Source organism: Gopherus evgoodei, chromosome 3 (assembly GCF_007399415.2).
Source record: "Gopherus evgoodei ecotype Sinaloan lineage chromosome 3, rGopEvg1_v1.p, whole genome shotgun sequence".
NCBI classification, from domain to species: Eukaryota; Metazoa; Chordata; order Testudines; family Testudinidae; genus Gopherus; species Gopherus evgoodei.
Genome location: NC_044324.1, coordinates 46,995,545 through 47,023,129, shown reverse-complemented (window position 1 = coordinate 47,023,129; position 27,585 = coordinate 46,995,545). Strand labels below are relative to the sequence as shown.

General features: G+C 41.3%; 1 long non-coding RNA gene across 1 annotated transcript; it reads left to right on the top strand.

Annotated features, from left to right (window-relative positions):
• Window positions 1-1,691: 1,691 nt before the first annotated feature.
• LOC115647472 lies at window positions 1,692-9,780 on the top strand. The gene is made up of 3 exons (XR_003999326.1): window positions 1,692-1,702; window positions 7,033-7,037; window positions 9,724-9,780. It is a non-coding gene; the product is annotated as an uncharacterized LOC115647472 (long non-coding RNA).
• The last annotated feature ends 17,805 nt before the right edge of the window (window positions 9,781-27,585 follow it).

Below are 27,585 nucleotides of genomic sequence, written 5' to 3'. Positions count from 1 at the left end.
CAAGTAGGAAAGGAATTTTTTTTAAGTTGCATCTAATATAATGATTGGGGTCAGAAAAATATTCATTTAAACACTTGTAATATAGCTTGTATAATTTAGCTTCATTGGGAATTCTCTTGTGACATTATAGAGTCCTACCAGCAAATCCTGTTATTTTCCTTTTTTAATAACAGAACAAAAGGAGAAGAGGGGAAGGATGGACAGCAACACCTCTAAATGCAGCTGGGGTTGATATGGAAAGAAAAGTAGAACATAATGTAATTTTATTTTGAAATGCTTCTAAATTAATCAGATTCATTACACATCACCTGTCGTGATCATTATTTCTATAGCACTTCAGCAAGGTGGCCAACCCTAAGAGCTTGTACAGGACTGAATAACTTGAAAAAGTCATACTAGACATGTGCTGAAATAGTACAAGTGGGCTCATGAGACATTATTCAAAGAGACATTATTAATGGCACAAGAGCAAACTATCCCATTGCATAGGAAAGATAGGAAATATGGCAAGAGACCACCCTGGCTTAACCAGTAGATCTTCAATGATCTAAAAATAAAAAGAAGTCCTACAAGAAGTGGAAACTAGGTCAAATTACAAAGGATGAATATAAACAAGTAACACAAGTATGTAGGGACAAAATTAGAAAGGCCACGGCACAAAACAAGATCAAACTATCTAGAGACATAAATGGTAACAAGAAAACATTCTACAAATACATTAGAAGCAAGAGGAAGACACAGGACAGGGTAGGCCTGTTACACAATGAGGGAGGGAAATAATAACACAAAATGTGGAAACAGTAGAGCTGCTTAGTGACTTCTTTGTTTCAATTTTCACCAAGACGGTTGGTGATGATTAGATGTCTAACATAGGGAATGCGAGTGAAAATGAGGTAGTATCAGAGGCTAAAATAGGGAAAGAACAAGTTAAAAATTACATAGACAAATTAGCTGTCTTGAAGGCACTAAGGCCTGTTGAAATGCATCCTAGAATACTCAAGGAGCTGACTGAGGAGATATCTGAGCTATTAGTGATTATCTTTGAGATGTCATGGAAGATGGGAGAGATTCCAGAAGATTGGAAAGGGCAAATATGGTGCCAACCTATAAAAAAGGGATATAAGGACAACTCAAGGAATTACAGACCAGTCAGCTTAAATTCTATACCCAAAAAGATAATGGAGCAAATAATTAAGCAATCAGTTGCAAACATCTAGAAGATAATGAGGTGATCAGTGCGGATTTGTCAAGAACAAATTGTGTCAAACCAACCTAATAGCTTTTTTTGACAGGGTAAAAAGCCTTGTGGATAGGGAGGAAGACATAGATGTGGTATATCTTCACTTTAGTAAAGCTTTTGATACTGTCTCACATGACCTTCTCATAAACATACTAAGGAAATGCAACCTAGATGGAGCTACTATAGGTAGGTGCAAAACTGGTTGGAAAATCATTCCCAGAGAGTAGTTATCAGTGGTTCACAGTCAAGCTGGAAGGGTATAATGAGTGGGGTCCCACAGGGATCAGTTCTGGATCCAGTTCTGTTCAATATCTTCATCAATGATTTAGATAATGGCATAGAAAGTACGTGCTTTGGGGGATAGGATTAAAATTCAAAATGACCTGGACAAACTGGAGAAATGGTCTGAAGTAAATAGGATGAAATTCAATAAGGACAAATGCATTTAGAAAGGAACAATCAGTTGCACATATACAGAATGGGAGAATGAAAGGGATCTGGGAGTCATAGTGGACCACAAGGTAAATATAAGTCAACGGTGTAACACTGTTGCAAAAAAAGTTAACATAATTCTGGGATGTATTAGCAGGAGTGTTGTAAGCAAGACACAAGAAATAATTCTTCCACCTATTCCAAGCTGATTAAGCCTCAACTGAAGTATTTTGTCCAGTTCTGGACACCACATTTCAGGAAAGATGTGGACAAATTGGAGAAAGTCCAGAGAAGAGCAACAAAATTGATTAAAGGTTTAGAAAATATGACCTAGATGGAAGATTTAAAAAACTGTTTTTGTTTAGTCTGGAAAAGGGAAGCCTGAGTGGGGACATGATAACAGTTTTCAAGTACTTAAAAGGTTGTTACAAGGAGGAGGGAGAAGAATTGTTCTTCTTAACCTCTGAGGATAGAACAAGAAACAATGGGCTTAAATTGCAGCAAGAGAGGTTTAGGGTGGACATTAGGAAAAGCTTCCTAACTGTCAGGGTGGTTAAGCATTGGAATAATTGCCTAGGGAGGTTGTGGAATCTCCATCATTGGAGATTTTTAAGAGAAGGTTAGACAAACACCTGTCAGGAATGGTCTAGATAATACTTAGTCCTGCCATGAGTGCAGGGGATTGGACTACATGACCTTTTGAGGTCCCTTTCAGTCCTATGACTCTATTACTGCTGGCAAGTGGAGTCAGTTAATTGCACTCAAGATGCAGAGGTGAAAGTAAGCTGGTATGGTCCGGTATGGCGTACCAGCAAGAGCCAGTACGCCATGCCGGACCGCACCGGCTTTGATGGCGGGGATTTAAAGGGCTTGGGGCTCCCCACAGTGGCAGGAGCTCTGGGCCCTTTAAATCCCCACCCGAGCCTGGCTGCCAGGCTGGGGCTGGGATCTAAAGGGCCCGGAGCTCCACAGCGGCCAGAGCCCTGGGCCCTTTAATTTGCCCCTGAGCCCTGGGGGCTCCCAGCCACCTCTGCAGCTGGGAGCCATGGGATGATTTAAAGGCCCTGGGGCTCCCGGCCACAGCCGGTGCCCCTGGGTCTTTAAATCTTGAGAGGTCCTGCCTCTTCTGGATGAGGCCCCGCCTCTTCCAGATGAGGCCACACCGCCCCCTCAGGACTCCAGCAGTACTGGTAAGTCCTGTAAGTTACTTTCACCACTGTCAAGATGTAAAAGGCGTGAGAGCCTTTTGAGGACAGAGAGACCTGGGGAGTTGAGAGAAAGTCATTGTGGACATAAGCATAAGCTCAGGCTGGAGTTTATCATAAGTTATTGATTTCTTTTTAATTACTAATGAAGCCAAAAGGGTGAGTTTGGACAATGGGTGTGCTTGATCCAAAGTCTGTTGAAGTGAATAGGATTCTTTTTGTTAAATTACATGGGCTTTGGATCAGACCCTAGCTCTGGCTGGTTCACATCATCCTCAGTATCTTGAAAGATAGATTAACTATTCTAATAAGGTAAGAACAATCAGTGCTATATTTATAAGGGTCATATCAAACAAATACAGACGAAACCTGCATGAAAACCTCTATCTGGAGATGGAAGTTATAACACGGACCACTAAGACATGAAATGGAAATAAGTATTTTCATCTCATATCTTCATTACAATTATTTAGTAACAATTTTTTTTTATCAGATGGTTTAATAAAAAGCTACAAACAAACCCCAAATCAGAGGAAATGGAAAATAGGTTATGAGAGCATGTGAAATTATAAAAGATTTGCTAGGGATTTTTTTCCTCTCCATACATTCACAGTGAAGATGGATGTCAATTACAAAGTTAATGCTATGATATGTAAGGTTGAAAGGGTTTTTCTAATACATACTGCTCAAAGCATTATTCTCCAGAAAACAATTTCCTATGTGCCCATTGTGTAAAACTCAATCAAAAATTTCCTGACAAGGTGCAAAGAAATGGTATTTTGATGTTTCCGGTACTGGAATACCTTTTTAAAAGATTTTTTTTCCCTTTGTTTCTCGTCTTTGTGTTTCTTAGGTTTGATGCTTTACTCTTTGTGAAATGTTCCTGCCTCTGATTTCTTTTAAATTATATGGTTATCCCATAAGGTCTCAGATATTTTCTTTTAATCCTTCTTTTATTGTCAATCAAACTATGCTGTTTTGAGCTGAAGAATACTTATAAGACATTGAAAACATGATGCCAATAACGTCTTCATTGACCATGCTTTTGTTTATGCATTAAACTCTTTTAAATATTTTTAGAAGTATGTGACTCTCTTTCAGATTCTTTCCTTTCTTAACAGTGTTATAAAATCTCACACTAATTCCATTTTTGTTGATTGCTGTGAAGCTTTTGTGACTAAAAACGGAATTCATCAAACACGTTTATCTGTCAAAACAACACTAGGTAGCAGAATGTATCAGGGGATTTATAATAGAAAGCAAGAGACTTTCAACTCTGGGATGCTGCTTCATATTGCAGTAGGTCAGCACTGAACAAATTTTTTTACCATCTCAGAGTCTATTTTTTATTGAATGAATTGATGGTCTCAGTCCCTTTCTTAGTCCATATCACAGCTATTGCTGGTAGTCTCAGCTGAGAAGATTCATGTTACTAGTAATAGAAACAGGAATCCATCATACTGGTTTCTACAGTTAAACAGGTCACTATGAGGCTGCACCTAGGATACTGCATACAATTTTGGACACATGCCCTAGTTAGAGACATGCAGATTCCAGAGAAAGTCCACAGAAGAAAACTTTATCAATTAAATGGAATAGATAAAAGACATGGAAATATCCTGGAAATACATGCCCATCTATTAATAGAAAATTAAACAGATGAAAGATTTTAATCTGTCATAGGCTAGCTAATAGTGGTAATCCTCTTCCTGTGGAAGTAATAGCAGAATCCACCCTACTAGGATTCAAGAGGTATATATGGATAATTCGGACATCAACGTAAGGTATCCTGAAGTATCAATGAAGTTATTGCAAAACAATTATCATTTGAAAGCAAATGGGGTGATGATTGATTGATTGATTGACGATCCCTCAATTCGAGGATGACCTCTACCATTGATTTACATATCGGTCTTGAGATGACTCAGGAGTCTGATCCTGGACCCGCATACCGGCCCACTGTAGGTACAGACATTTTGTGGCTTCTTTTCAGCTTTGAGGGAAAGGCGCTTCTGCTTGAAGTGGGCCACTGCCTGATGGAGGATATGACACTACTGGGTGGCTTGATCCTCCCAGCTTGTGATATCCACATCCATTTTCTTAATATATGCTTTAAGTGTATCTTTGAAGCATTTCCTCTGACCACCACAGGATCTCTGACCATGAGTGAGCTGAGAGTAGAGGACCTGTTTTGGGAGATGAGAGTCTGGCATCCACACACAATGTCCAGCCCAGCCAAGTTGGTGCCAGAGGATCATTGCTTCAATGCTGGTGACATTGGCTTCAATGAGGATGCTTGAATTAGTGCAGTGATCTTGCCACTTGAGGCGAAAGATCTTCTGGAGGCATCATTGGTGATACCTCTCCAAACTCTTGAGGTACTGTCAATAGGTCATCCAGGTTTCACATCCATAAAGGAGTGTAGGAACAACAATTTTCTTGTAAACCTGGGTCTTGGTGTCCTGCTGTACGTTACTGTCTGTGAATCATAGAATCATAGAATATCAGGGTTGGAAGGGACCTCAGGAGCTTATCTAGTCCATCCCTCTGCTCAAAGCAGGACCAGTCCCCAACTAAATCATTCCAGCCAGGGATTTGCCAAGCCTGACCTTTAAAACCTCTAAGGAAGGAGATTCCACCACCTTCCTAGATAACCCATTCCAGTGCTTCATCAACCTCCTACTGAAAAAGTTTTTCCTAACATCCTTCCTCACTGCAATTTGAGACCATTACTCCTTGTTCTGTCATCTGCTACCACTGAGAACAGTCTAGATCCATCCTCCTTGGAACCCCCTTTTAGGTAGTTGGAAGCAGCTATCAAATCCCCCCTCATTCTTCTCTTCTGCAGACTATATAATCCCAGTTCCCTCAGCCTCTCCTCAGAAGCCATGTGCTCCAGCCCCCTAATCATTTTTGTTACTCTCCTCTGGACTCTTTCCAATTTTTCCACATCCTTCTTGTAGTGTAGGGCCCAAAACTGGACACAGTACTCCAGATGAGGCCTCACCAATGTCAAACAGAGGGGAATGATCATGTTTTCGATCTGCTAGCAATGCCCCCACCTATACAGCCCAAAATGCCATTAGCCTTCCTGGCAACGAGGGCACACTGTCAATTCATATCCATTCACTGTAACTTGTAGGTCCTTTTCTGCAGAACTGCTGCTTAGCCATTCAATCCCTAGCCTATAGCAGTGCATGGGAGTCTGTAGCAGTGAAAACACATTGGGGTGATCTTCAAAACGAAGCATTTGCACACTGAATCCTGTGCTGGATCTCACTGTCAATGTCTGCATTTTTAGAAAATTGGCTACCGAGGTAGCAAAAGTGCTCAACTGTCTCCAAAGTCTGATCCTCAATGGCGATTTGTGGTGGTTCATGTGAAAGGCCTAAAGCAGGTTGATAGAGCACTTTAGTCTTCTCAGTACTGAGTGAGAGCCCTAGGCTTTAGTAAGCTTGTGTAGGGAAATCCAGTATGGACTGAAGGTCATTCTCAGTGTGCATGAGGATGACACAATCATCTGCATACTCTAGATCAGTAATGGACACCCTGAAGACTATAGATTTTGAGCGGAGTTGTAGAAGATTAAAGAGCTGCCCATCCATTCTGTATTGAATGTTAACTCCATTCGGGTGGTGATCTTTGATGAGGATCAGAATGACTGCTAGTTCCCTGAAGTTTATCTCATCTTATTGCCATACGTCATCATTGTTGGGACACAGGCTCACAATGTGATGACACCGTCTGGGCCATGAGAGTCATTTTGTGGCATATCAGGACAATGCTGTTAAGAAACAGGATGTGTGGTAATCATCAGGTATCCCTGACACACCCCAATATTTCAGTTTAAATGGTCAAATCATGAATATTTTGAAAAAAAAAAGCAATTTAGGCATTCTGTAAATTATTTATTCTCTAATAAAAATAATAAATCCATGTCTGTATCTTCATTTTCACCGCTCCTCTTGGTCTCTGCAGTACAATTATTGTGGCAATCCCATGACATTATCTGCAGGTTAGCATGCGATAGTGTGCATTAAAATTAAGTTGAAAATCTAGCCCATAAACTCCATATCAATGCAGAAAATAATGAGATAAAGAGTTACATGAACTGCTGCATCATCATCTTACAATATTTAAAATGTTCTTTGGAAGCAAGGGTAACATTGTGAGAGAGCCAAGGCAACAATGTTCTTGTTGAAATAAATAGGTTGAGTTGCCTTTTTCAGAATATGGTATGATTTGACCCTCTCATGTAAGAGCCAGTTGGCTCAGTGAGTTAGTGTGCTTAGGGCCCATTTACTTGAATATTGCAGGATCAGTAAAAGCAGCAAAGAGTCCTGTAGCATCTTATAGACTAACAGAAGTTTTGGAGCATGAGCTTTCGTGGGTGAATACCCACTTCGTCAGATGCATGTGACCCACGAAAGCTCATGCTCCAAAACTTCTGTTAGTCTATAAGGTGCCACAGGACTCTTTGCTGCTTTTACAGATCCAGACAAACACAGCTACCCCTTTGATAATTGCAGGATCAGACACGGACTGTGATACAGATTTATATTTTGTTTAGATCACAAGAGAAAATATGTCTTGTGTCCATGAGCTTATCCTAATGTAGTAATTAAATGTATCCATTGCACACATTGTACCAATACTGCACATTTTGTAGGCTCTGCTTGAGGAAGTCATGGGACTATAACAGTCCTGTTGATGCTTGTCAAGAAAAAAGTGTTTTGGATGCTTGCATGGTGCATTCTTTATTCAAATAATTAGTCTTCCACTTCCATGAATACTAAGTCTAAGAAAAAAAACAGAAAAATATATAGCATTTCCATATGCATCTTGCGGAGTAAATACTAACATGTTACTGCTTAACTAGTATTATATCAAATTTTGTATCTAAATTCAAATTTTATGGGATGATTTCATGAATAGGAATAACCATCCTAGCTCATACCTGTTACCCATCTGCTCCTGTATCCTGTCTCTGACAGGGGTCAATATCAAATGACTCAGAGGAAGGTGGAATAAATCTCACAGTAGGCAGATGTGCGATATCCTGTCTCCTAGGTTAGGTCTCATCCTGATCTCTAATAGTTTGAGACTGGCCTAACACTCAAAGCATGAAATTTACTATCTCTTCCAAAATATATGTGAGCATTAACTATTTTTCTAGTTCCCCACATAAGTCTCCAGTCCCATTTGGAGTCTTGCTAAACTTTTAGCCTCAACACCATTCTGTGGCACTGAATTTCACAGTTTATTAGAGCTGGTTGGAATTTTTCCATCCAAAATGTAAATTTGTCAACTATATGCTGATGTTTTTGGAATGGAATATTTTGAAGTACTATTTAAAAATGACTTTTTTGTTATATTTTTAAAAATTTTTATCTTATAAAATAAATTAAAAAATGAAGCTGAAGTGAGATATTTCAGTTTTACTAAAACAGAACATTTGGATCAACCCAAACTGGGGGGGAGGAGGGCTGTGAGGTGGGAATTCTTTCTTTCTTTCTTTTTCCCATTAATAGTTCAATGACTGTGGTATCTCATTATTTATGGACATGCAATAAAAGAATTCATGTATGTTGCAGTCTACATATGTTAGTTTATAAACAATAATCACCTTACAAAATGTCTTTCACCCAAAAGGATTCCAAAATTTATTAATTACAGTGAGGGAAATCCTGGCTCCAATGACATCAATGCCAAAACTCACATTGATTTCAATTCAATCAGAATTTCATCCAGTGTATTCATGAATCACGTCAAAGGCACCTTTATATAACAATGACTTTAGGAGCAGAACTACTAGCAGTTAATATCTGTATTACATTTGGGTAAGTAGATCATAAATATTTTAACTGGATTTTAATCCATACCAGTCTTGGTTAATACCCATGTATTGGGAAAACTACCATCAGATTATTAATAACTGCAAGAGGCCAATGCTTTACTTTACATCTCACCTAAAGTTGACCTCTTTTTATAATACAATAGTTCATAGCACCATGCTGTGTGACTAGCAAAGAAGGAAAAATGTCACTTAATGGCTCAACAACAGCACTTAGCATAGCACCTGAGTTTTGATCTGAGGTCTCCAATCTGGGTATTGTCCAGTCACAAATGTGTTGAGCTTTAGAGTTCTGAGAGTATCATACACTAGGGCAACTATTATCACCAAAAGTTGGTGATTAGATTTCATATGGTGATCCAACATCTTAACAGATGAAAGGAGACATGACAAATTCAGTCCATCAGTGGTATGGTATGGGAAAAGAGCCAGATGCGTAAGCAGCAAACCTTCCCATAGTGGCTACAGGACCACTCCCCAGATGGAAGTTAAAGCAAACTATACTTCCTCGATTGCCTGTGGGCCTCAGGCTGGGCTCTCTGATGGCAGTGTGTGATAACTGTACCATTCTTAACCCAGCTTCTCCATACTGAAGAGTTGTGGACAGGATTTTCCCAGTTGACAGTGGGAATGCTGAATTTCTTGAGGCCTTGCTTGACTTTGTTGCTTTATCGGAGCTTTGGCCTCTGTGTTGTGGGCAGTTCTTAAGTTGGCCACAGGGCACAGCTGTGACACACCCCATAATGCTTTATGGAAATATGCTTATGAATGTATATATGACATAACTGGAATTTGTTTTATGCTACATATGCCATGCAACATATCTCTGCAAAGGTTATGATCTACTGAATATATTCATCCTATTTGTATGCATGTATCATTTTTGTTTTCAAAGTTATGAATATTGGCTGTGTACTTGTTTGATTTTAAGTAGCCTTAGTAAGGCATTTGGTCAGCTTCTTAAGAAAGGAATTTACAAGTCAAGCGTCCAGTCAAGAAACACTTAACGGACAGTGGATCTTGGAAGACTTCAATCCACATTAGAAATCTACCAGGGAATTTTCAAGGTAGCATGTGAGCAATGGCCACCACCGGTAAAGTTCTGAGTCATGCATGGACATGTGACTTGCCCATGTGACTCCAAAACTGAATCTTGCAGCTGGATTCTGCATAGGAGAGAGGAAGGAGTCTCCACCCACAAGAGAAAGTCTATTTAAGCCCCTGGGAGACCCCTCCATTTTGTCTTCAGCTGGCACAAAAGATAGCCTCTCCACCCCAAAGAGATGCCTGAAAGAAACTGAAACAAAGGACAGTAACTACAGGGGGTGATTGCTGGACTCAGACTGGAAGGAGGCTACTCTGTAAAAGAGGCTTATTGGAACATCTCTGAGGGTGAGATTTTATCTGTATTCAGCTTCTTACTGTATTAGGCGTAGATTTGTGTGTTTTATTTTATTTTGCTTGGTAATTCACTTTGTTCTGTCTGTTATTACTTGGAATCACTTAAATCCCACTTTTTGTATTTAATAAAATCACTTTTTACTTATTCATTAACCCAGAGTATGTATTAATATGTGGGGAGCCAAATAACTGTGCATATCTCTCTATCAGTGTTATAGAGGGTGAACAATTTATGAGTTTATCCTGTATAAGCTTTATACAGGGTAAAATGGATTTATTTGGGGTTTGGACCCCATTGGGATCTGGGCATTTGGGTGTTGAAGACAGGGGCACTTCTTAAGCTTTTTTTCAGTTAAGCCTGCAGCTTTTGGGGGATGTTGTTTAGACCTGGGTCTGTGTTTGTAGCAGGCTAGCATGTCTGACACAACCAGGCAAGGCACTAAAGTCCCTAGCTGCCAGGGAAAATGGGCTTAGAGGTAGTCTAGGCATATCGGGTGGTAGTTTCCAAAGGGGTTTCTGTGATCCAACCCATCAAAACAGCCTTCAGTAGACAATTTTGAGGCATGTTTCCCAACCAGTGAAGCCTGCAAATGTCCAGCATACTCTGCATAGATTGTAGGTTGTTTCGCTCAAGGATCTCATTATTGGTGATCCATTGGTCCCAAGTAACTCCAAGGATTTTTCTAAGACAGCAGAGGTGGAAACAGTTCAATCTCTGCTCCTGCTTGAAGTAACCCAGCTTTAACAACCATAGAGGAGGGTGCTAAGGACACAAGCCTAACAAATAGATACCTTTGTGTTCAGAGTTAGCAACTTGATATTCAAAACATGTAAGATAAGTGTGCCAAAGGTAACAGAAGCTTTGCCAATTCTAGCATCATGTTCTCTATCATGGTTAAGTGAGCTGGTAACAATTGAGCCGAGATAGAAGAAGTGATTCACATTGTCCAGAGCTTCATTATTGACATAGATTTCAGGTGGACTGTTGGTACCTTGTGACATGAGAACTGTTTTCTTGATACTGATTATCATGCCAAACTTTGTGCATGCATCAGAAAACTTGTTCATCATGACCTGCAGATCATCAGGTGGATTAGAGATGAATGCAGTGTCATCTGCAAAAAGTAGATCCCAAATAGTAAGCTGGGTGACATGCCTTCTGCTCTGGAATCATCTAATGTTAAACAAGGCTCCATCCATCCTCAAATCAATTAGTATGCCAGATTGATCATTTCCAAAGGTGTACTTAAGAAGAATAGAGAAGATGCCAAAGCCAGTGGGAACTAAGACACAGTCATGCTTCACATCAGTATCAATACTAAACTTGGATGATGTTTCATTTTCATACTGGATGGTTGCCTTAATTCCCTCTTAGAGCTTCTTGAATAGGGAGAGCACCTTCTGTGGATAGCCGATTTTCAACAAGATCTTTTAGATGCCATCCCTACTAGGCCTTTTGTAGGTCAATGAATGCTACACACCGAGGTGTCTGTTGTTCATGGCTTTTTACTTGAAACAAGTGCAATGTGAAGCATATGGCAATCATGGAGCTCCCAGCTCTGAATCCACACTGACTCTCAGGGTAGACTTTCTCAGCAAGGACTCAGAATCTTTTCCCAGGACCCTTGCAAGAACTTTGCTGATGAAGCTGAGCAAAGATATCCTTCAGTAGTTGTTGTAATCTACTCTGTTGCCTTTATTTTTATACAGAGTAATTATCTTTGCTTCTTTCAGATCCTGGGGTATATGGCTTTCTTCTCAACAGGTGTAGAGAAGTGCATAGATATCACTCACAAGCTTCCTCCTCTCTATCTTTAGGAGCTTCAGAGATATCTGATCATTGTCTGCTGCTTTCCCAGGTGCAATCTTTGATAGCTTTCTCTACATCTTCAAGAGTTGGTATTTGGTCCAGCTCCTGCATCACTGGCAGCTGAGGGATGGCAGCTAATTCCATATCAAAGATAATGGCATCCTTTGTGTAGATGTCTTTGTAATACTCAGTCCATCAGTCAAGTTGGTTTTGCCTGCCTGGTACCATCTTTCACTTTCAGGTTTGCAGTCTTTCTACAAGGTGGACCAAGTGCCTCTTTAATTCCATTATAGGTATCATGAAGGTCCCCTCTTTCAAAGCAATTCTGAATTTTTTTGCACAGGTCTTGCCAATACTTCGGGACATATTCTTTAGTGGCTTTCTGAACTGCAGCCTTAGCCTCTTTCAAGTTGAGAGTTCTGGACTTAGTTGGTTGTTGAAGTCAATTTAGGAGAGCTTGTTTTTTCTTTTCTATAAGTGGGAGCAGCAGATGTTCAGCTACTAGGAACCAGTCAAGATGTTTTTTCTTTGTTGTTCCAAACATATCCTTGGCAGTAGCCAGTGTCTTATTCTTAAAATTTTCCAACAAGGTGTCAGAATACGGGAATCAGGTTGATCATTTTAAACAAGATCAAGCGTCAGAATCCTTGTTAGTGATGCTGAGGTGATTAAAATTTGTAAATAAATAACAAATGATGAGTAGGAGTGTTTGTCTTGGTTTGTTATATTTTGCAAACAAAAGTATATACTTTCCATTAACTGTTAAGTCCATGATATATTAGCTAGTGCTTCAAACACACAAAGTGCTATCCATGTAAGTGCTAAATATTATCCTGTTCACATAGGATTCTTATGTCTATTTATTCCCAGAAGCAAGAAATACATGCTAATTAGTAGCACAAACATGTTTAGCCTGTTTGTGATATTATCACAGTTTTGCCACTGACTTCAGTAGGCTGCTAAGTCTGTGAAATATATTTTCAGAAAAACATCGTTTTATATTGTACTATACAAATTTCTGCACAGGTCATGAGGGATGCTGTATAAGATTATATAGCCTTTTTCATGAGTTGTATTGAAATACTAAACCAGCATATCGAAACAATTCACTTTACATCACTTATTTCCAAATGTTTGTTTCTTTGTGCTACAAATTACATATTTTCAGTAGTTTCAGAAAATATTTACTTATAAAGTTCTCCTGACATTTTACATGACCACCTCCAACTTCACATAATATCGTTCTCTCTCTTTCTTTTATTCACTATCTTTCTTGCCATTTCTTTTGTATGTAAGGGGGTCAGGTTATCAGCAAATATCATGTTTATATTTCCACTCCTTTTTACAGCACAGATTTTTAGATAGATACTCTTCACCTAGAAATATTTTATTTTAGGTCTTTTCAATTTTGCAGATTGTATATGCTGGCATGTCAATGACTTAAAGTTTAGCAAAAGTATCTTTCTTACTATGTTTTGTAAGAAAGAAATCTCTCCTTTTCCAATCTGTTACAGAATACTTGCAGCAGTATTGAGCTCAATCTATTTAGCCTAACAAAGAGAAGGTTAAGGAGCAACCTGATTACAGGTTATCAATATCTACATGGGGAACAAGTATTTAATAATTGGCTCTTCAGTCTAGCAGACAAAGGTATAAGTTGATCCAATGGCTAGAAGTTGAAGCTAGGCAAATTCAGACTGGAAATAAGGTTTACATTTTTAACAGTAAAAGCAGCAAAGAGTCCTGTGGCACCTTATAGACTAACAAACGTTTTGGAGCATGAGCTTTCGTGGGTGAATACCCACTTCGTCAGATGCATGTAGTGGAAATTCCAGGGGCAGGAATATATATGCAGGCAAGCTAGAGATAATGAGATTAGTTCAATCAGGGAGGATGAGGCCCTGTTCTAGCAGCTGAGGTGTGAAAACCAAGGGAGGAGAAACTGGTTTTGTAATTGGCAAGCCATTCACAGTCTTTGTTTAATCCTGAGCTGATGGTGTCAAATTTGCAGATGAACTGAAGCTCGGCAGTTTCTCTTTGAAGTCTGGTCCTGAAGTTTTTTTGCTGCAGGATGGCCACCTTAAGGTCTGCTATAGTGTGGCCAGGGAGGTTGAAGTGTTCTCCTACAGGTTTTTGTATATTGCCATTCCTAATATCTGATTTGTGTCCATTTATCCTTTTCTGTAGCGACTGTCCAGTTTGGCCAATGTACATAGCAGAGGGGCATTGCTGGCATATGATGGCGTATATTACATTGGTGGACGTGCAGGTGAATGAACCGGTGATGGTGTGGCTCATCTGGTTAGGTCCTGTGATGGTGTCGCTGGTGTAGATAGGTGGGCAGCGTTGGCATCGAGATTTGTTGCATGGATTGGTTCCTGAGCCATTTTTAACAGTGAGGGTAATTAACCATTGGAACAATTTACCAAGGCTTGTGGTGGATTCTCTATTACTGACATTTTTAAAAATCAAGATTAGTTGTGTTTTTAAAAGCCGTGCTTTAGGAATAATATTGGTGAAGTTCTATGGCCAGTGTTATACAGGCGGTCTGATTAGATAATCAAAATGGTTCCTTCTGGCCTTGGAATCTATGAAGTTATACATCTGATTTTAGTTGTCTAGCTGTTGGATCTGTGTGGTTGAGAATGTGTTATACTGTAGGATTCAGAACTATTTTTTAGCATTTGTGTTGTGCTATCTAGAGGGTCAGAGCTCCATTCTGCTAGATGCTGTACTCACACATTGTAAAAAACTCATTGCCCCACAGATCTTTGGCTACGTCTACACTGTCCCACAGTTAGGACTACAGGGGTATATATAGCAGTGTGCACCAAGTTACTACATTGTAACTCCCCCATGTAGATACTGCAGGCATGAACTAAAATGTTCCCAGTTCAGATTAATGTAATCCTGTTTGAAAAAGATTATATCAATGGGAACTTGCAACCTTTTACCTCATTCCCACAGTGTCCAGACAGGGGAGTTACAGCACAACATTTAGGTGCTCACTGCTACTCATACCCCTGTAGTGTGAATTAGGGGGTGGGGGGCAGAGTAGACCAGGCCACAGAATGTAAATAGCTTTATGGAACAGATCCCACTGAAGTAAGCAGTTTTTCAGTAACAGAACATCAGGGCATTTATTTAGGAACATGAGTAAGGACTTTAGGGTCACAATTTAAGTACAAACATTTGAAAAATTTGACAGCTGCTTTTTGTTTATCCAGATGCAGCTCATTCGCTGTACTCTAGATACCTTTAATGCATTTCATAAGAATATTTAAATTATTGTTGATTCAACCTCTAGAAAATAATTTACAATCAATACTTGAGAAGCTCTTTGAGTCCCACAGACCTTGTCTTCATGCCAGTCTATAAAATTCCTAGGACACAGCTGGCAGTATATATATTTAAAAAAAAAATGAAGGGCAGTGGTTAGTACTTGATAAATAGCAAATACACACACAGAAAAACCATGAGACACTCAAGGATTTTTAATGCTTCAAAATAATGAAGCTTTCCTATCAGGACACCAGGGTGAGCCCCTGGGGGACCATCTATTTAGAATTCTAATTAGCACTGTATAAGACATGGGTTTCTGAAAACCTCTGTTAAAGTATGATCTATGATTAAAGTTTTTAAAGTTTCTTTTGTTGATGCAATTTAAACAGGATGGGTAGTGATCACTTCTCAGAGACTTGTAGGCTGCTATACAGTCACTACTACGTTGGGAGATAATTGAATCTCTGTGGGCACTTCTGCATCTACCTACTCTGTAAATTACAGTTATTATACATAAGTGAAGTAGTGGCATGCTGATGCTTCCAATCCCTGGTATGCACTCCCAATGTGCAGAGTTCAGGAAGCAGACAGGCAGACTCAGAGCAATATTATTTACTTCAATGATTCTTTTAGTCCCTTTCACAAGAAAAGAAAACTGCAAAACTACTGACATATTGTTATTGCTAAAGGTTTAGGATCACCATATGCAATCTGACAAACGCTGGATTGCTCTTATTGCTAGTGAAGTAAAGTGAACTTAATGAGTTACAGCTCTTCACATTAAATCCTTTTTCTCTTGGAAGTTGATATTTTAGGTCACTAATTGCGATAAAAACATAAATTCTCATTGAGAAAAGGGTGCCAACAATCTTATATATTAAAGTATTTATATATCATAGCAAAAAAATAGAACATATGTTAGAGATTCCCCCCCCCATTAAAATTGTATGAAGTTTTTAAAACTATAATGTTTGTGAAATATATGTTTATATATAATACAAGAAAAACCATATGAGCCAAATGCTACTCTGAGTTACCTGGCATACATCTCTGCTATTGAAGTCACTGGGAAAAGAGCAAAATTTGTTTCTAGTAACAGGAGAACATTCTGGACAGTGAAACCTAAAGATAGAACTATGAAATGGATGATAGTAAGATAATACTTCCTAGTTTTGCATCTCCATGGAAGCAGCTACCTATTGCTGACAAATACATGAAAAATAATCACCAGGCTTTTTTATTTGCATGAAGAGGCCTAATACTATATCTGTATCAGACACCAGGGCACAACCACAATCTAAATTTGAGCTTCTAAATAAAATGTTCTGGAAATCCTCAAGAAAGAGAGTTAAAATGCCCCATACTAACTTCATTTTATATTGTCCATCTGATTATTTCTGGAACCTGTGTCAATTTAGGTCTTTTGAGGCTGATTGGGTGAAATCCTTGCTCCATCTACACAGAGATAAAAAACCTGTGGCACGGCTATGGCTGGCCTGGGTCAGGTAATTTGAGTTCACAGGGATTGAGCTGCACAGCTAAAAATTGTGATGTAGACTTTACTTTAGGCCAGAGGTGGTCAAACTATGGCCCATGAGACCCTTCTGCCTGGCCCCTGACCTCCTGGCCTGGGAGGCTAGCCCCAGCCCCTCCACTGCTGTTCCTCCTCACCCCCCAGCCTCAGCTTTCTGTGCCATCGGCACAATGTTCTGGATGGCAGGGCTGCGAGCGCCTGGGGCAGTGCAGCTGCAGAGCCTGGCCTGACCTGGTGCTTTGTGCTGCACGGTGGTGTGGCTGGCTACAGTCGGGCGGTGCAGCTGCCTGTCCTGGTGCTCTGGATGGTGTGGCTATAGTGCTGCCAGCCACCAATGCTCCAGGCAGCGTGGTAAAGGGGCAGGGGAGGGGACAGCTGGGGGGGTGTTGGATAGAGGGCAGAGGAGTTTGGGGTGGTGGTCAGGAGTCAGGGTGTGGATAGTGGTAGGGCAGTCAGAGGGCAGGGAACGGGGTTGAATGGAGGCAGGGATCCCATGGAGCAGTGAGGAAGGGGGGGGGGTTGGATGGGGCTTCGGGGGGCAGTCAGAGGCAGAGGTTCTGGGCGTGGTCAGGGGAGAGGGAGAAGAGGTTGCTGGATGGGGCAGGAGTCCTGGGAAGGCAGTCAGGATTGAGAGGAGGGATTTGATGGGGCGGTGGGGGGCAGACAGGGGCGGGAAGTCCAGGGGCAGTCAGGGGACAGGGAACAGGGGGGGTTGGATGGGGCAGGAGTTCTGGCGACGCTGCCATGGAGCGAGAAGTAGGGGGGGTCAGACAGGGGGCGGCGGAGACAATGCTAGGGGGAGGGCACAATGCCTGTCTGGAGCTAATCCCCAGGAAGGCCAACAGGAGGCAACACCAGCAGTGAGTGAACCCCGTGAGAGGGATATAATCCTATCTGATCTCAGCCTGCTTTTATTTTGTCTTCATGAGACAGTCATGCTGAGGAATATTTACTATTTTCCCTCTCTAGACTTAGCAAAATGGAAAAAGGGTTTATCTTTCCCTGTTGCTTGGTTCTTTATAAACCAGCCCAGTCCCTGTTTTGCTAACTTACTCTATATTTCTCACTCTGAAGTAAAATAGCCAACACCATTCAGCTGAATGTGAGAATCCCTAGACTCATGCCATGGCTTTGCTAGGGTCTGTCCTGTTTCTCTTGATTACCATTATCTCTAGTTTAGCACACTCATCTTTTCCTAAAGACCCCTCTTTCAGTTGTCAGGATTCCAACTGTTTGCCCTGAAAGCATCCTCTCAGCACCATCAAACTAGAGGCATACAAGCAAATGCTGAAGGAGAGCAGTGACTGCCTTGGTGAGTGACCAAGAGTTGGAGGAGAAGCAGCATCCGCTCAGGTATAGCAAAACATCATGCAAGAGGAAGCTGCACAAAGCTTTTCCCAGATGTTTGTCATGCAACCTGCTCTTGTAGTTGGTGCTGTGCGAGAAGCTACTGCTGCTGCATCTCATACTGTATTGCCTGAATAGAAAATAGTGTGGGATTTTTTGTGGTTTTTTTGCATTGATAGAATCCTCCTCTTCCCCTTGCTCTTTCCCCTCCTGGCCTTGTATGCAGTGCATGTCACAAGCAGCCTTACACATACATAACATTTAAAACTTATTAACCACATTATAGCTCTTTCCTACATCAATAGCAGCAGCAAGATGTGTTACCCCTCTGTCACTCTTCTCCTTTACATGAACAGTGTGTGTCATAGATGCCATATTATACAAAAATAAGGTCAGAGTGGCCTTTAGGTAAGTACACAGAGGGAAGGTGAGGGATCAATGAACTGATACAAGACGCTGTTCTCGCTGCTCTGATGTTATGTACAAATTGCAGTATCTCAGGCAGACACTACTGACAGGCAGCTGCAGAGGGAGAGACAAATCTTTAAAAACTCATCTCCCTGATTTAGCATAACAATAATGGTGACGGTATCATAATGTTTTAACTTCCATAAATATGTAGTTAGTTTTAGAAATAAGGTTTTAAATAACTAGTAAATAATGATACTGTATAGTTAAAAATAAAAAATGGCAGCCACAATGATTCTCTATTAGAGGTCTTAAAATGAATGACGCAGCGCAGACAAAGGATAAGGGTTAGATAGAGTTTAATAGGGAATGACTCTGCATACCTTAGAAAGATATAGAAGGGAGGGTTTAGGAAGAAGGAGGATCTATGCTAATGAAGAAGGAGAAGGAGCATCTATGCTGATGAGTCAGGAGGAGGAGCAGCTTGAATGTAGGTGAATCTGATTGGCTGAGCAAATATCACTCCACCAGGAGGACATATGCTAATGAGCTGGGCTTGAGAAAGCAACTAATCAAAGCAGGGCTGTAAATCCTATATAATGCTGACAGCCAGCAGGCTTGTCTGTGGTGTGGGCCTCCAAGGAGCAGAGAAGGAAGGAACAGCAATGGAACTAACAACAGAAGGAGTAAGATCAAGCAGACAGCAGCAGAAGTAGAAGCAGCTTCTAACCCTGACAGACCAGAAAGACCCCCTAGACAAGTCAGAGGGATTTTTCAGAACAAAGAGTGTAAGTCAGATTTTTATCTGTTTTATAAGGAATGTCTGGGTGTGCCTGTAAATAAAGCTAAATGCCTGCTTCTGAATGAGATCCACACCAACCATTCTATGATAATTTGGCCACTGCTCAGAGAATGTTAATGTTAAACAAGTAAACTTCCTGGGAAAATGGAATATTGTAATGTGTCTTACATATATGTATAGAAGCTCTGCTTGCTACTTTGAGATAACTGTGATATTAGATGATAACATTCTATTAAGGCTCTATGCATGTGTATGAGATTGCTATGTGATTTGATTGTGTTTTACTAAGTTTTATGTATGGTAGTGTATTCTTTCCTGCTTTATTGAATTCAGTGTAACTGATTATTTCTTTTAAAATAAATGATGCCTTGTTTTTGAAGAATTACTGCTTGAATGTCAATCCTTTGAGCAGAAGGCTGTATCCGTGTCCTACAACTGGTTAGCAGAGTTAGTCTGCTCTTGGGAGTCCTCTGCAAATCAGAGACAAACCCTATGGTAAAACACTGGCTATTCCTATAGGGTGAGCCACACCTTGTTACTCATTTGGGTGGAATAAATTGACCATTGGTTCATGGTCATAGGCAAGCCAGTATTGGCATGCCTTGGGCCCAAATTATGGGATAACAGAACCTCCACTCCACTACTCTGGATAGCCCATATAAGGGCCAGGCACAACGGTGTCACTGCAGTCACAAAATGCCAAAAGTACTCACTCTGTACTTCCTACCTCTGAAAAAGCAGCAAAGAGTCCTGTGGCACCTTATAGACTAACAGATGTATTGGAGCATAAGCTTTCGTGGGTGAATACCCACTTTGTTGGATGCATGTCATCCAACAAAGTCGGTATTCACCCACGAAAGCTCATGCTCCAATATATCTGTTAGTCTGTAAGGTGCCACAGGACTCTTTGCTGCTTTTACAGATCCAGACTAACACAGCAACCCCTCTTATACTTCCTACCTCTGAAACTCCCTGAGGAAATAAGGCACAGATCTACAACCTACATAGCTCAGTGGTAGCTCCAGCCACTTCCCCTGCCTTTCAAATGACAGAAATGGACAATCGATCTATTTTACAGAGAGAAATCTCCCTATACTTCTTAAAGGGGAGGTAGTGTAGGTCAGTGTTGGGTGCCAGCTTTGCGATCATTGGACTTGCTGTGTGACCTTTGGCAAGTCACTTAACCTCTCTTGTAGTTCAGATCCTTGTATCTATAATTGGGTAAAGTTATGTTTACCTAGCTTTGTAAAGTATCTTTAGCTTTACTGATGGAAAGTGCTGTATAGGTGCTAATAAATATCTATTATTCCAGAAGATTAACCTGGCAACAGATACCATGTATGCTCCAGTGAAATTCAGTGGAAAGTGTATTGTTTTCATCCTTAAAGATGTGAGTTTAGAAGTGACAGTTTCACAGAACTGTAGAGTTGGAAGAGACCTTGAGAGGTCCTCAATTCCAACAACCTGTACTGAGGCAGGACCATGCCTGACATTTGTTTGACCAACCTCTATTATGGGGATTCCAAAATCTCCCTTGGAAGTCTTTTCTGAACTTAATTATACATATATTTAGAAAGATTTTCCTGATATCTAACCTAAATCTCCCTTACTACAGATGAAGCCAATTACTTCTTGTTCTACTTTCAATGGACATGGAAACAATTGACCACTCTCCTCTTTATGACAGCCCTTAATATATTTGAAGACTGTTATCAGTTCCCCTCCTCCCTCTTATCTTCTTTTCTGCTGACTGAACATGATCAGTTTTTTTAACTTTTCCTCATGGGTCAGGTTATCATTTTTTTGTTGTCTTCTCTCGAATCTCTCTAGTTTATCCATATCTTTGTTAGAGTGTGGTGGCCAGAATTGGACACAGCACTCCAGCTCAGGCCTCACCAGTACTGAGTAGAGTGGAACAATTGTCTCCAATGTCCTAAATACAAGATTCCTATTGATGCACTCCAGAATGATATTGGCCTTTTTTGCAACTGTCACATTGTTGACTCATATTCAATTTGTGATCCACTATAACCCAAGACACTTTTCAGTAGTAATACCACATAGCCATTTATTCCCCATTTTGTAGTTGTGTATGTGATTTTTCTTTCCTCAACATAGTACATTGCACTTGTCTCTATTGAATTTCACCTTGTTTATTTCGAACCAAATTTTCTAATTTGTCCAGGTTGTTTTGAATTCTAATTCTGTCCTCCAGTGACTCCTTCCAGTTTAGTGTCATCTATTTTAGAAGGGTTTTTGACATAATCCCACATGACATTCCCCATAAGCAAACAAAGGGAATGTGGTCTACATGAAATTACTGTTAGGTGGGTGAACAATTGGTTGAATATTTTTTCCCCAGTATCCAGGTATTGAAGGTAGGTTGACTGGTCTATATTTCCTTGGGTTCTTTGTTCCCCCTTTTAAAGATATGTACTATATATGCCCTTTTCCAATCTATTAGGACCTTACTCATCCTCCATGAGTTCTCAAATGTTTCCAAGATTGCTTCAGCTAGTTCCTTAAGGTACCTGAAGATGAATTTCATCAGGCCTTGCTAACTTGAATACATTTAACTTCTCTATATGGTCCTTACCCTTTCTTTCCCTATTTTAGGTTGTATTATTTTCCTCTTGTTGTTAATATTAGTTGTTCTGAGTATTGCCAGGACCAGCTGCTGGCCTGCTCCATGAATAATGTTACTGTTAGGCAACCAATGAGCCCAGCTACATTGCCTTGGAACAGATATATAGCCACAGTCCTTGGTTGACTACATGTTGAGCAGCCTTGCTTGTAAGTCTGGAACCCACAGAAGATCAATGGCTGCTCAGTGTGTACCATGACCACAGTTGTGCTAGAACTTGCTCCAGTCAGCTTCCAGTCCCTGCTCTGTTCCAGCCCCTCTTCCCCTCTGACTTCTGGCTTCAATCCCTGGCTCCACCTCTGGCTTATGATTCTGGTTTACCCTCTGGCTCTGACATTTGGCTTCTTTCCTTCCAGTACTGACCCTTGGTTCATTCCTGAACTCTCCCCAACCTGGACCCATCTCTAACCAGTAGGCGAAACACATTTTAACCACCAGACCTGATTGCCCACAACTTGGTCAGCTACGGTTTGAGCAGCCCAATACAAAGACTAGGGGTCCATCTTACCAGAAGGTACCCCTCTCTGGCCAATATTTCCCTGGTGGAGCTGATGGGGACCATACAGAACTTGCAGGTGCAGGTGTCCACCCTCCAGGTGCAGAATGTAGCTCTACAAGCCCAGGTGGCTTCACCACCAACCCTGACTCTGGCCCCCCAGGAGCCAAAAGTCCTTTTCCCAGGTAAGTTTAACGGTGGTCATGGTTACTTCCAAGGTTTCCTGAATTAATAATGGCTCCTTTTGCTACAAACCCAATTGTTCCACAGAGACCAGGCCCAAATTGGGATCATCATTAGTCTGCAGACTGGGGAGGTCTGGGCCGACCCGCTCCTGGAATAGTCCTGGGACAGTTGGCACTGTTCATTCAGGCCATGTTATCTTCAGTGACCACCACTGTACCTAAATGGCTGAAGCTACACTGCAAATGCTACTTCATGGAAATCAATCAGCTGTCCAGTATGCTGCTGAATTCCGTCATCTCTCTGCTGAAACTAAGTGGAATGAGACATTGAACAATGATATAAAGAATGAAGTGGTGTAGGTCAAGTCAGCATCCCATCTCTATGACCTGATTGACCTATGGATCAGAATTCATAACTGCCTACTGAGAGGTGCCATATATGTGACCCAGTCCCTTGAGCCCTATCAATACTCCAATCTGTGACTCCTCAACTGCACATCCCAGTCCAGACCCCAGAACCCATGCACATTGACCGGGCCTGCCCAGATGTGTCTGAGGCTGAGAGGCACAGATGCCAAATGTTGGTTCTATGTTTGTATTGTGGGGGCAGTGGACACTTCACCTTGAGATGTCCTGCAAATTTCAGACCAGCTTTGGGGTCTACCTCAGCCCATATAATGAGGTTTGATCTGTGCAAGTTACTTTCCACATCCAGAGACACTTGACCTCCATGCACCTCTGTTTGATGGAAGCAATCAAGAATCTACCCTTGATGCAACTCTGACTGCCATTGTAGCTTCTACTCCTGATGTGCCCAGCACTCTACCTGGAGGCTCAGATCAACTCAAAGTAAGGTAATTTTATAGACCAAGAGGAGGCTGAGGCGCACAGGATCCCTGCTGTGCATAGAAATTCCATGGATTTAGTGGAAACCATTGAGGCATCTCTCCTAGCCTTGAGGCAAGTCATCTACCAGACCATTACCCTACAGGGCACCAGGACACTTTTCAGTTTGAGTTAATTCAGGCTCCCCACTTTTCAGTCAACCTGGGAATGCCCTGGCTCGCTGCCCATGACTTCTGTATTGATAGGCAAAAAGGAATAGCACACGTTTGCTCTAAGTACTGGCAACAATTCTGCTGTCTTCAGGCCAAAGACACAACTGGTATCCTCTGAAGCCTGTGTCATCATCTGGAGAATCCCTGCTGTGAAGGAATGGGCCCACAGGAGTTATGCACACTGCTAACTATCCCAACTGCCACCACCAAAATAACTTGTAAATAGTACAACTTTGAAGACATTTTGACAAGGAAATACAGACCTCCCACCCTCCTGGCTGCTGCAACACAAATATGACTGCCCAATTGACTTTTAGCCAGGAACCAAAATCACCTTTTTCAAACAAGTGCTTCAAGCCCTTCATGTCTATCTGCAGGAAAATCTGCAGAAGAGGTTGATCCAATCATCCATATCTCCACCTGGTGCCCCATCTTTGAGTGTGTTTTTTTTTTTCTTTAAAGGATGATTTCCTGAGGTCCTACATTGACTACTGGGGCCGCAATATGGTGACAGTTTGGAACCATTATCTGCTTACCCTCATTAATGAACTCATAGACTGATTATACTCTGCCAGATTTTGTGGGGCCAGTAACTGGTGTGGATGAAAGAAGGAGATGAGTGGAAAATAGCTTTCCAAACCCAGTATGAACACCTTGAATACTTGGTCATTCCATTCAGTCTGTTTAATGGTCCCATGTCTTTCCAACACTTTATCAGTGACATTTTCTGGGACATGGTGGATTAATTCATTATTATCTATTGTGACATCATTCTTATTTTTCAAGCAACCATGCACAGAACACCAGCATGTGTGAAGTGTCTTATAAAGGCTTTACCAATGCTGCCTGTAGGCCAAGCCAGAGAAATGCTAGTTTGACAAAGATACAGTAGAATTTCTGAGATACATCAGTTCCCCTGAAGTTTGGCCACGGACTCAGACAAAGTGGAAGCCATCACTCACTGGCTAGTGCTGAGGGAAATCCAGGGGCTGCAATAATTTTTGGGCTTTGCCAATTTCTGCAGATGGCTCATCACAGTTTCTCAGGGTGGTCAACCCAATCACAGACCTCTTAAAGAAAGGATCCCCCCCTTTTTTTTGTCCCAGGAGGAACGAGTGGCTACAGCAGAAATGCATCATTGTCCCCATTTTTGTTCATAGAATCATAGATTCTTAGCAGATGAGGGTTGGAAGAGACCTCAGGAGGTCATCTTGTCCAATCCTCTGCTCAAAGCAGGACCAACCCCAACTAAATCATCCCATCCATGGCTTTGTCAAGCTAGGCCTTAAAAACCTCTAAGGATGGAGATTCCACCACCTCCCTAGATAACCAGTTCCAGTGCTTCACCACCCTTCTAGTAAAATAGTTTTTCCTAATATCCAAACTAGACTGCTCCAATGCAATTTGAGACCATTGCTCCTTGTTCTGCAATCTGCCACCACTGAGAACAGTCTAGCTCCATCCTCTTTGGAACTCACATTCAGGTAGTTGAAGGCTGCTATCAAGTCCCTCCTCACTCTTCTTTTCTGCAGACTAAATAAGCCCAGTTTCCTCAGCTTCTCCTCATAAGTCATGTGCCCCAGCCCTCTGATAATTTTTGTTGCCCTCCGCTGAACTTCCTTCAATTTGTTCACATCCTTTCTGTAGTGGGGGGCCCAAAACTGGATGCAATACTCTAGATGTGGACTCACTGTTAGGGGGCTTATTCCTTCACCCTCTCGCTTCCCTGGTCCTTCTCGCATGAACAGAGAGAAACAATACCCGAAGTCCAAAGGCACAAACAATTCAGTGTTTATTGGGGTGAACTTCCAGCAAGCATGATTCCAGTTTCCTTCCTTAGTGTCCCCCTTCCCAGCTCTGACACCACAGAGCCTTGCCTGTGTCCCTGTTTCTGTTTCCATCCCCTGTTCCCATTTCCCCCTTTAGTAAAACATGATCCCAATTCCCCCATCCCCAGACCCTGTTCCCATTCCCCCCAACACTTCCTGATTGACTGCAGACTATATAGTAAAACCTGAGTTTTGCTTAGCTATACCTTAACCAATCATTTTACTGAAATTATACTAACCGGTCCTAACATACTGTAACATGGTTATTTAACGAATTATATTCCACCACCTTCATTGGTTTACACCCAACAAAATTAATTATACAGCAGACAGAAACAATCACAGAACCAGACACAGACCATGCAAATAAACATACAAAACAATACAGAAGTGAGGATTTCACAACTACATCTATACAGACATAGGGATTTTCCAGTTGTGTCTATTGATAAATGAGTTCTTACCAGACAGGATGCTATCAAATTAAGTTTTCTTTTACATCTTCTAGGCTCTTCCCTTTCTCTGGAGGTGATAGGAATATCAGGACAGGATTGTATTCCTAATAGCCCAATAGCACCTTATTTCAATGTGACTAGTTTGGAATGTGAGGATGTGAACATACACTTCCCAGCTTATGGGGGTCTAACTACATCTTAACTGAAGGCCTTAGCCTGTCACAGTAAGAGGAGGCCATTCCATAAACAGTGATTTTTTATTCTTTCTTTTATATCTCTATAATTAGCTAAGTGATAAGAATGCACCTAAATTCTTAAAGTATAGGCCTTTGCAGACAGGCCTGAATATCTATATCCTAACACTCACCAATGCAAAATAGAAGGGAATAATCATGTCACTCGATCTGCTGGCAATGCTCCTACTAATGCAGCACAATATGCTCCTACTAATGCAGCACAATATGCCTTCTAAGCAACAAGTGAACACTGTTGATTCATATACAGCTTCTCATCCACTATAACTCCCAGGTGCTTTTCTGCAGAACTGCCGCTTAGCCAGTCGGTCCCCAGCCTGTAGCAGTGGATGAGATTCTTCTCTCCTAACTGCAGGACTCTGCACTTGTCCTTGTTGAACCTCATCAGATTTCTTTTATCTCAATCCTCCAATTTGTCTTGGTCACTCTAAACCCTATCCCTACCCTCCAGTGTATCTACCTCTCCCCTCAGCTTAGTGTCATGCGTGAACTTACTGAGGGTGCAATCCATCCCATCATCCAGATCATTAATGGAGATGTTGAACAAAACTGGCCTCAGGACTGACCCCTGGGGCATGCTGCTTGATACCAGCTGCCAACTAGACATTGAGCCGTTGATCACTACCCGTTGAGCCCGACGATCTAGCCAGCTTTTTAATCCACCTTATAGTTCATTCATCCAGTCCATACTTTAACTTGATGGCAAAAATACCGTGGGAGACTGTATCAAAAGCTTTGCTAAAGTCAATACTTGTGCATGTCCAGCTTTTCTAAATAGTCCTTAACCTGTTCTTTCACCACTGAGGAATGCTCACCTCCTTGCCATACTGTGCTGTTCAGTGGAGCAGTTTGGGAGCTGACCTTGTCTGTGAAGACCGAGGCAAGAAAAGCATGGAGTACTTCAGCTTTTTCCACATCATCTATCACTAGTTTGCCTCCCCCATTCAGTAAAGATCCCACGCTTTCCCTGACCACCTTCTTGTGGCTAACATACATGTAGAAACCCTTCTTTTTATGCTTCACATTGCTGTTTAGCTGCAACTCCAATTGTTCTCTGGCCTTCCTGATTATATCCCTCATGCTTGAGAAATATTTGTATACTCCTTCCTAGTCATTGGTTCAAGTTTCCACTTCTTGTAAGCTTCCTTTTTGTGTTTCAGCCCACCAAAAATTTCTCTGTTAAGCCAGGCTGGTCACCTGCCATATTTACTATTCTTTCTGCACAATGGGATGGTTATTCCTGCACCCTCAATAAAGCTTCTTTAAAATGCAGCCAGCTCTCCTGGACTCCTTTTCACCCTCATATTAGCCTCCCAGGGGATCCTGCCTATCAGTACCCTGTGGGAGTC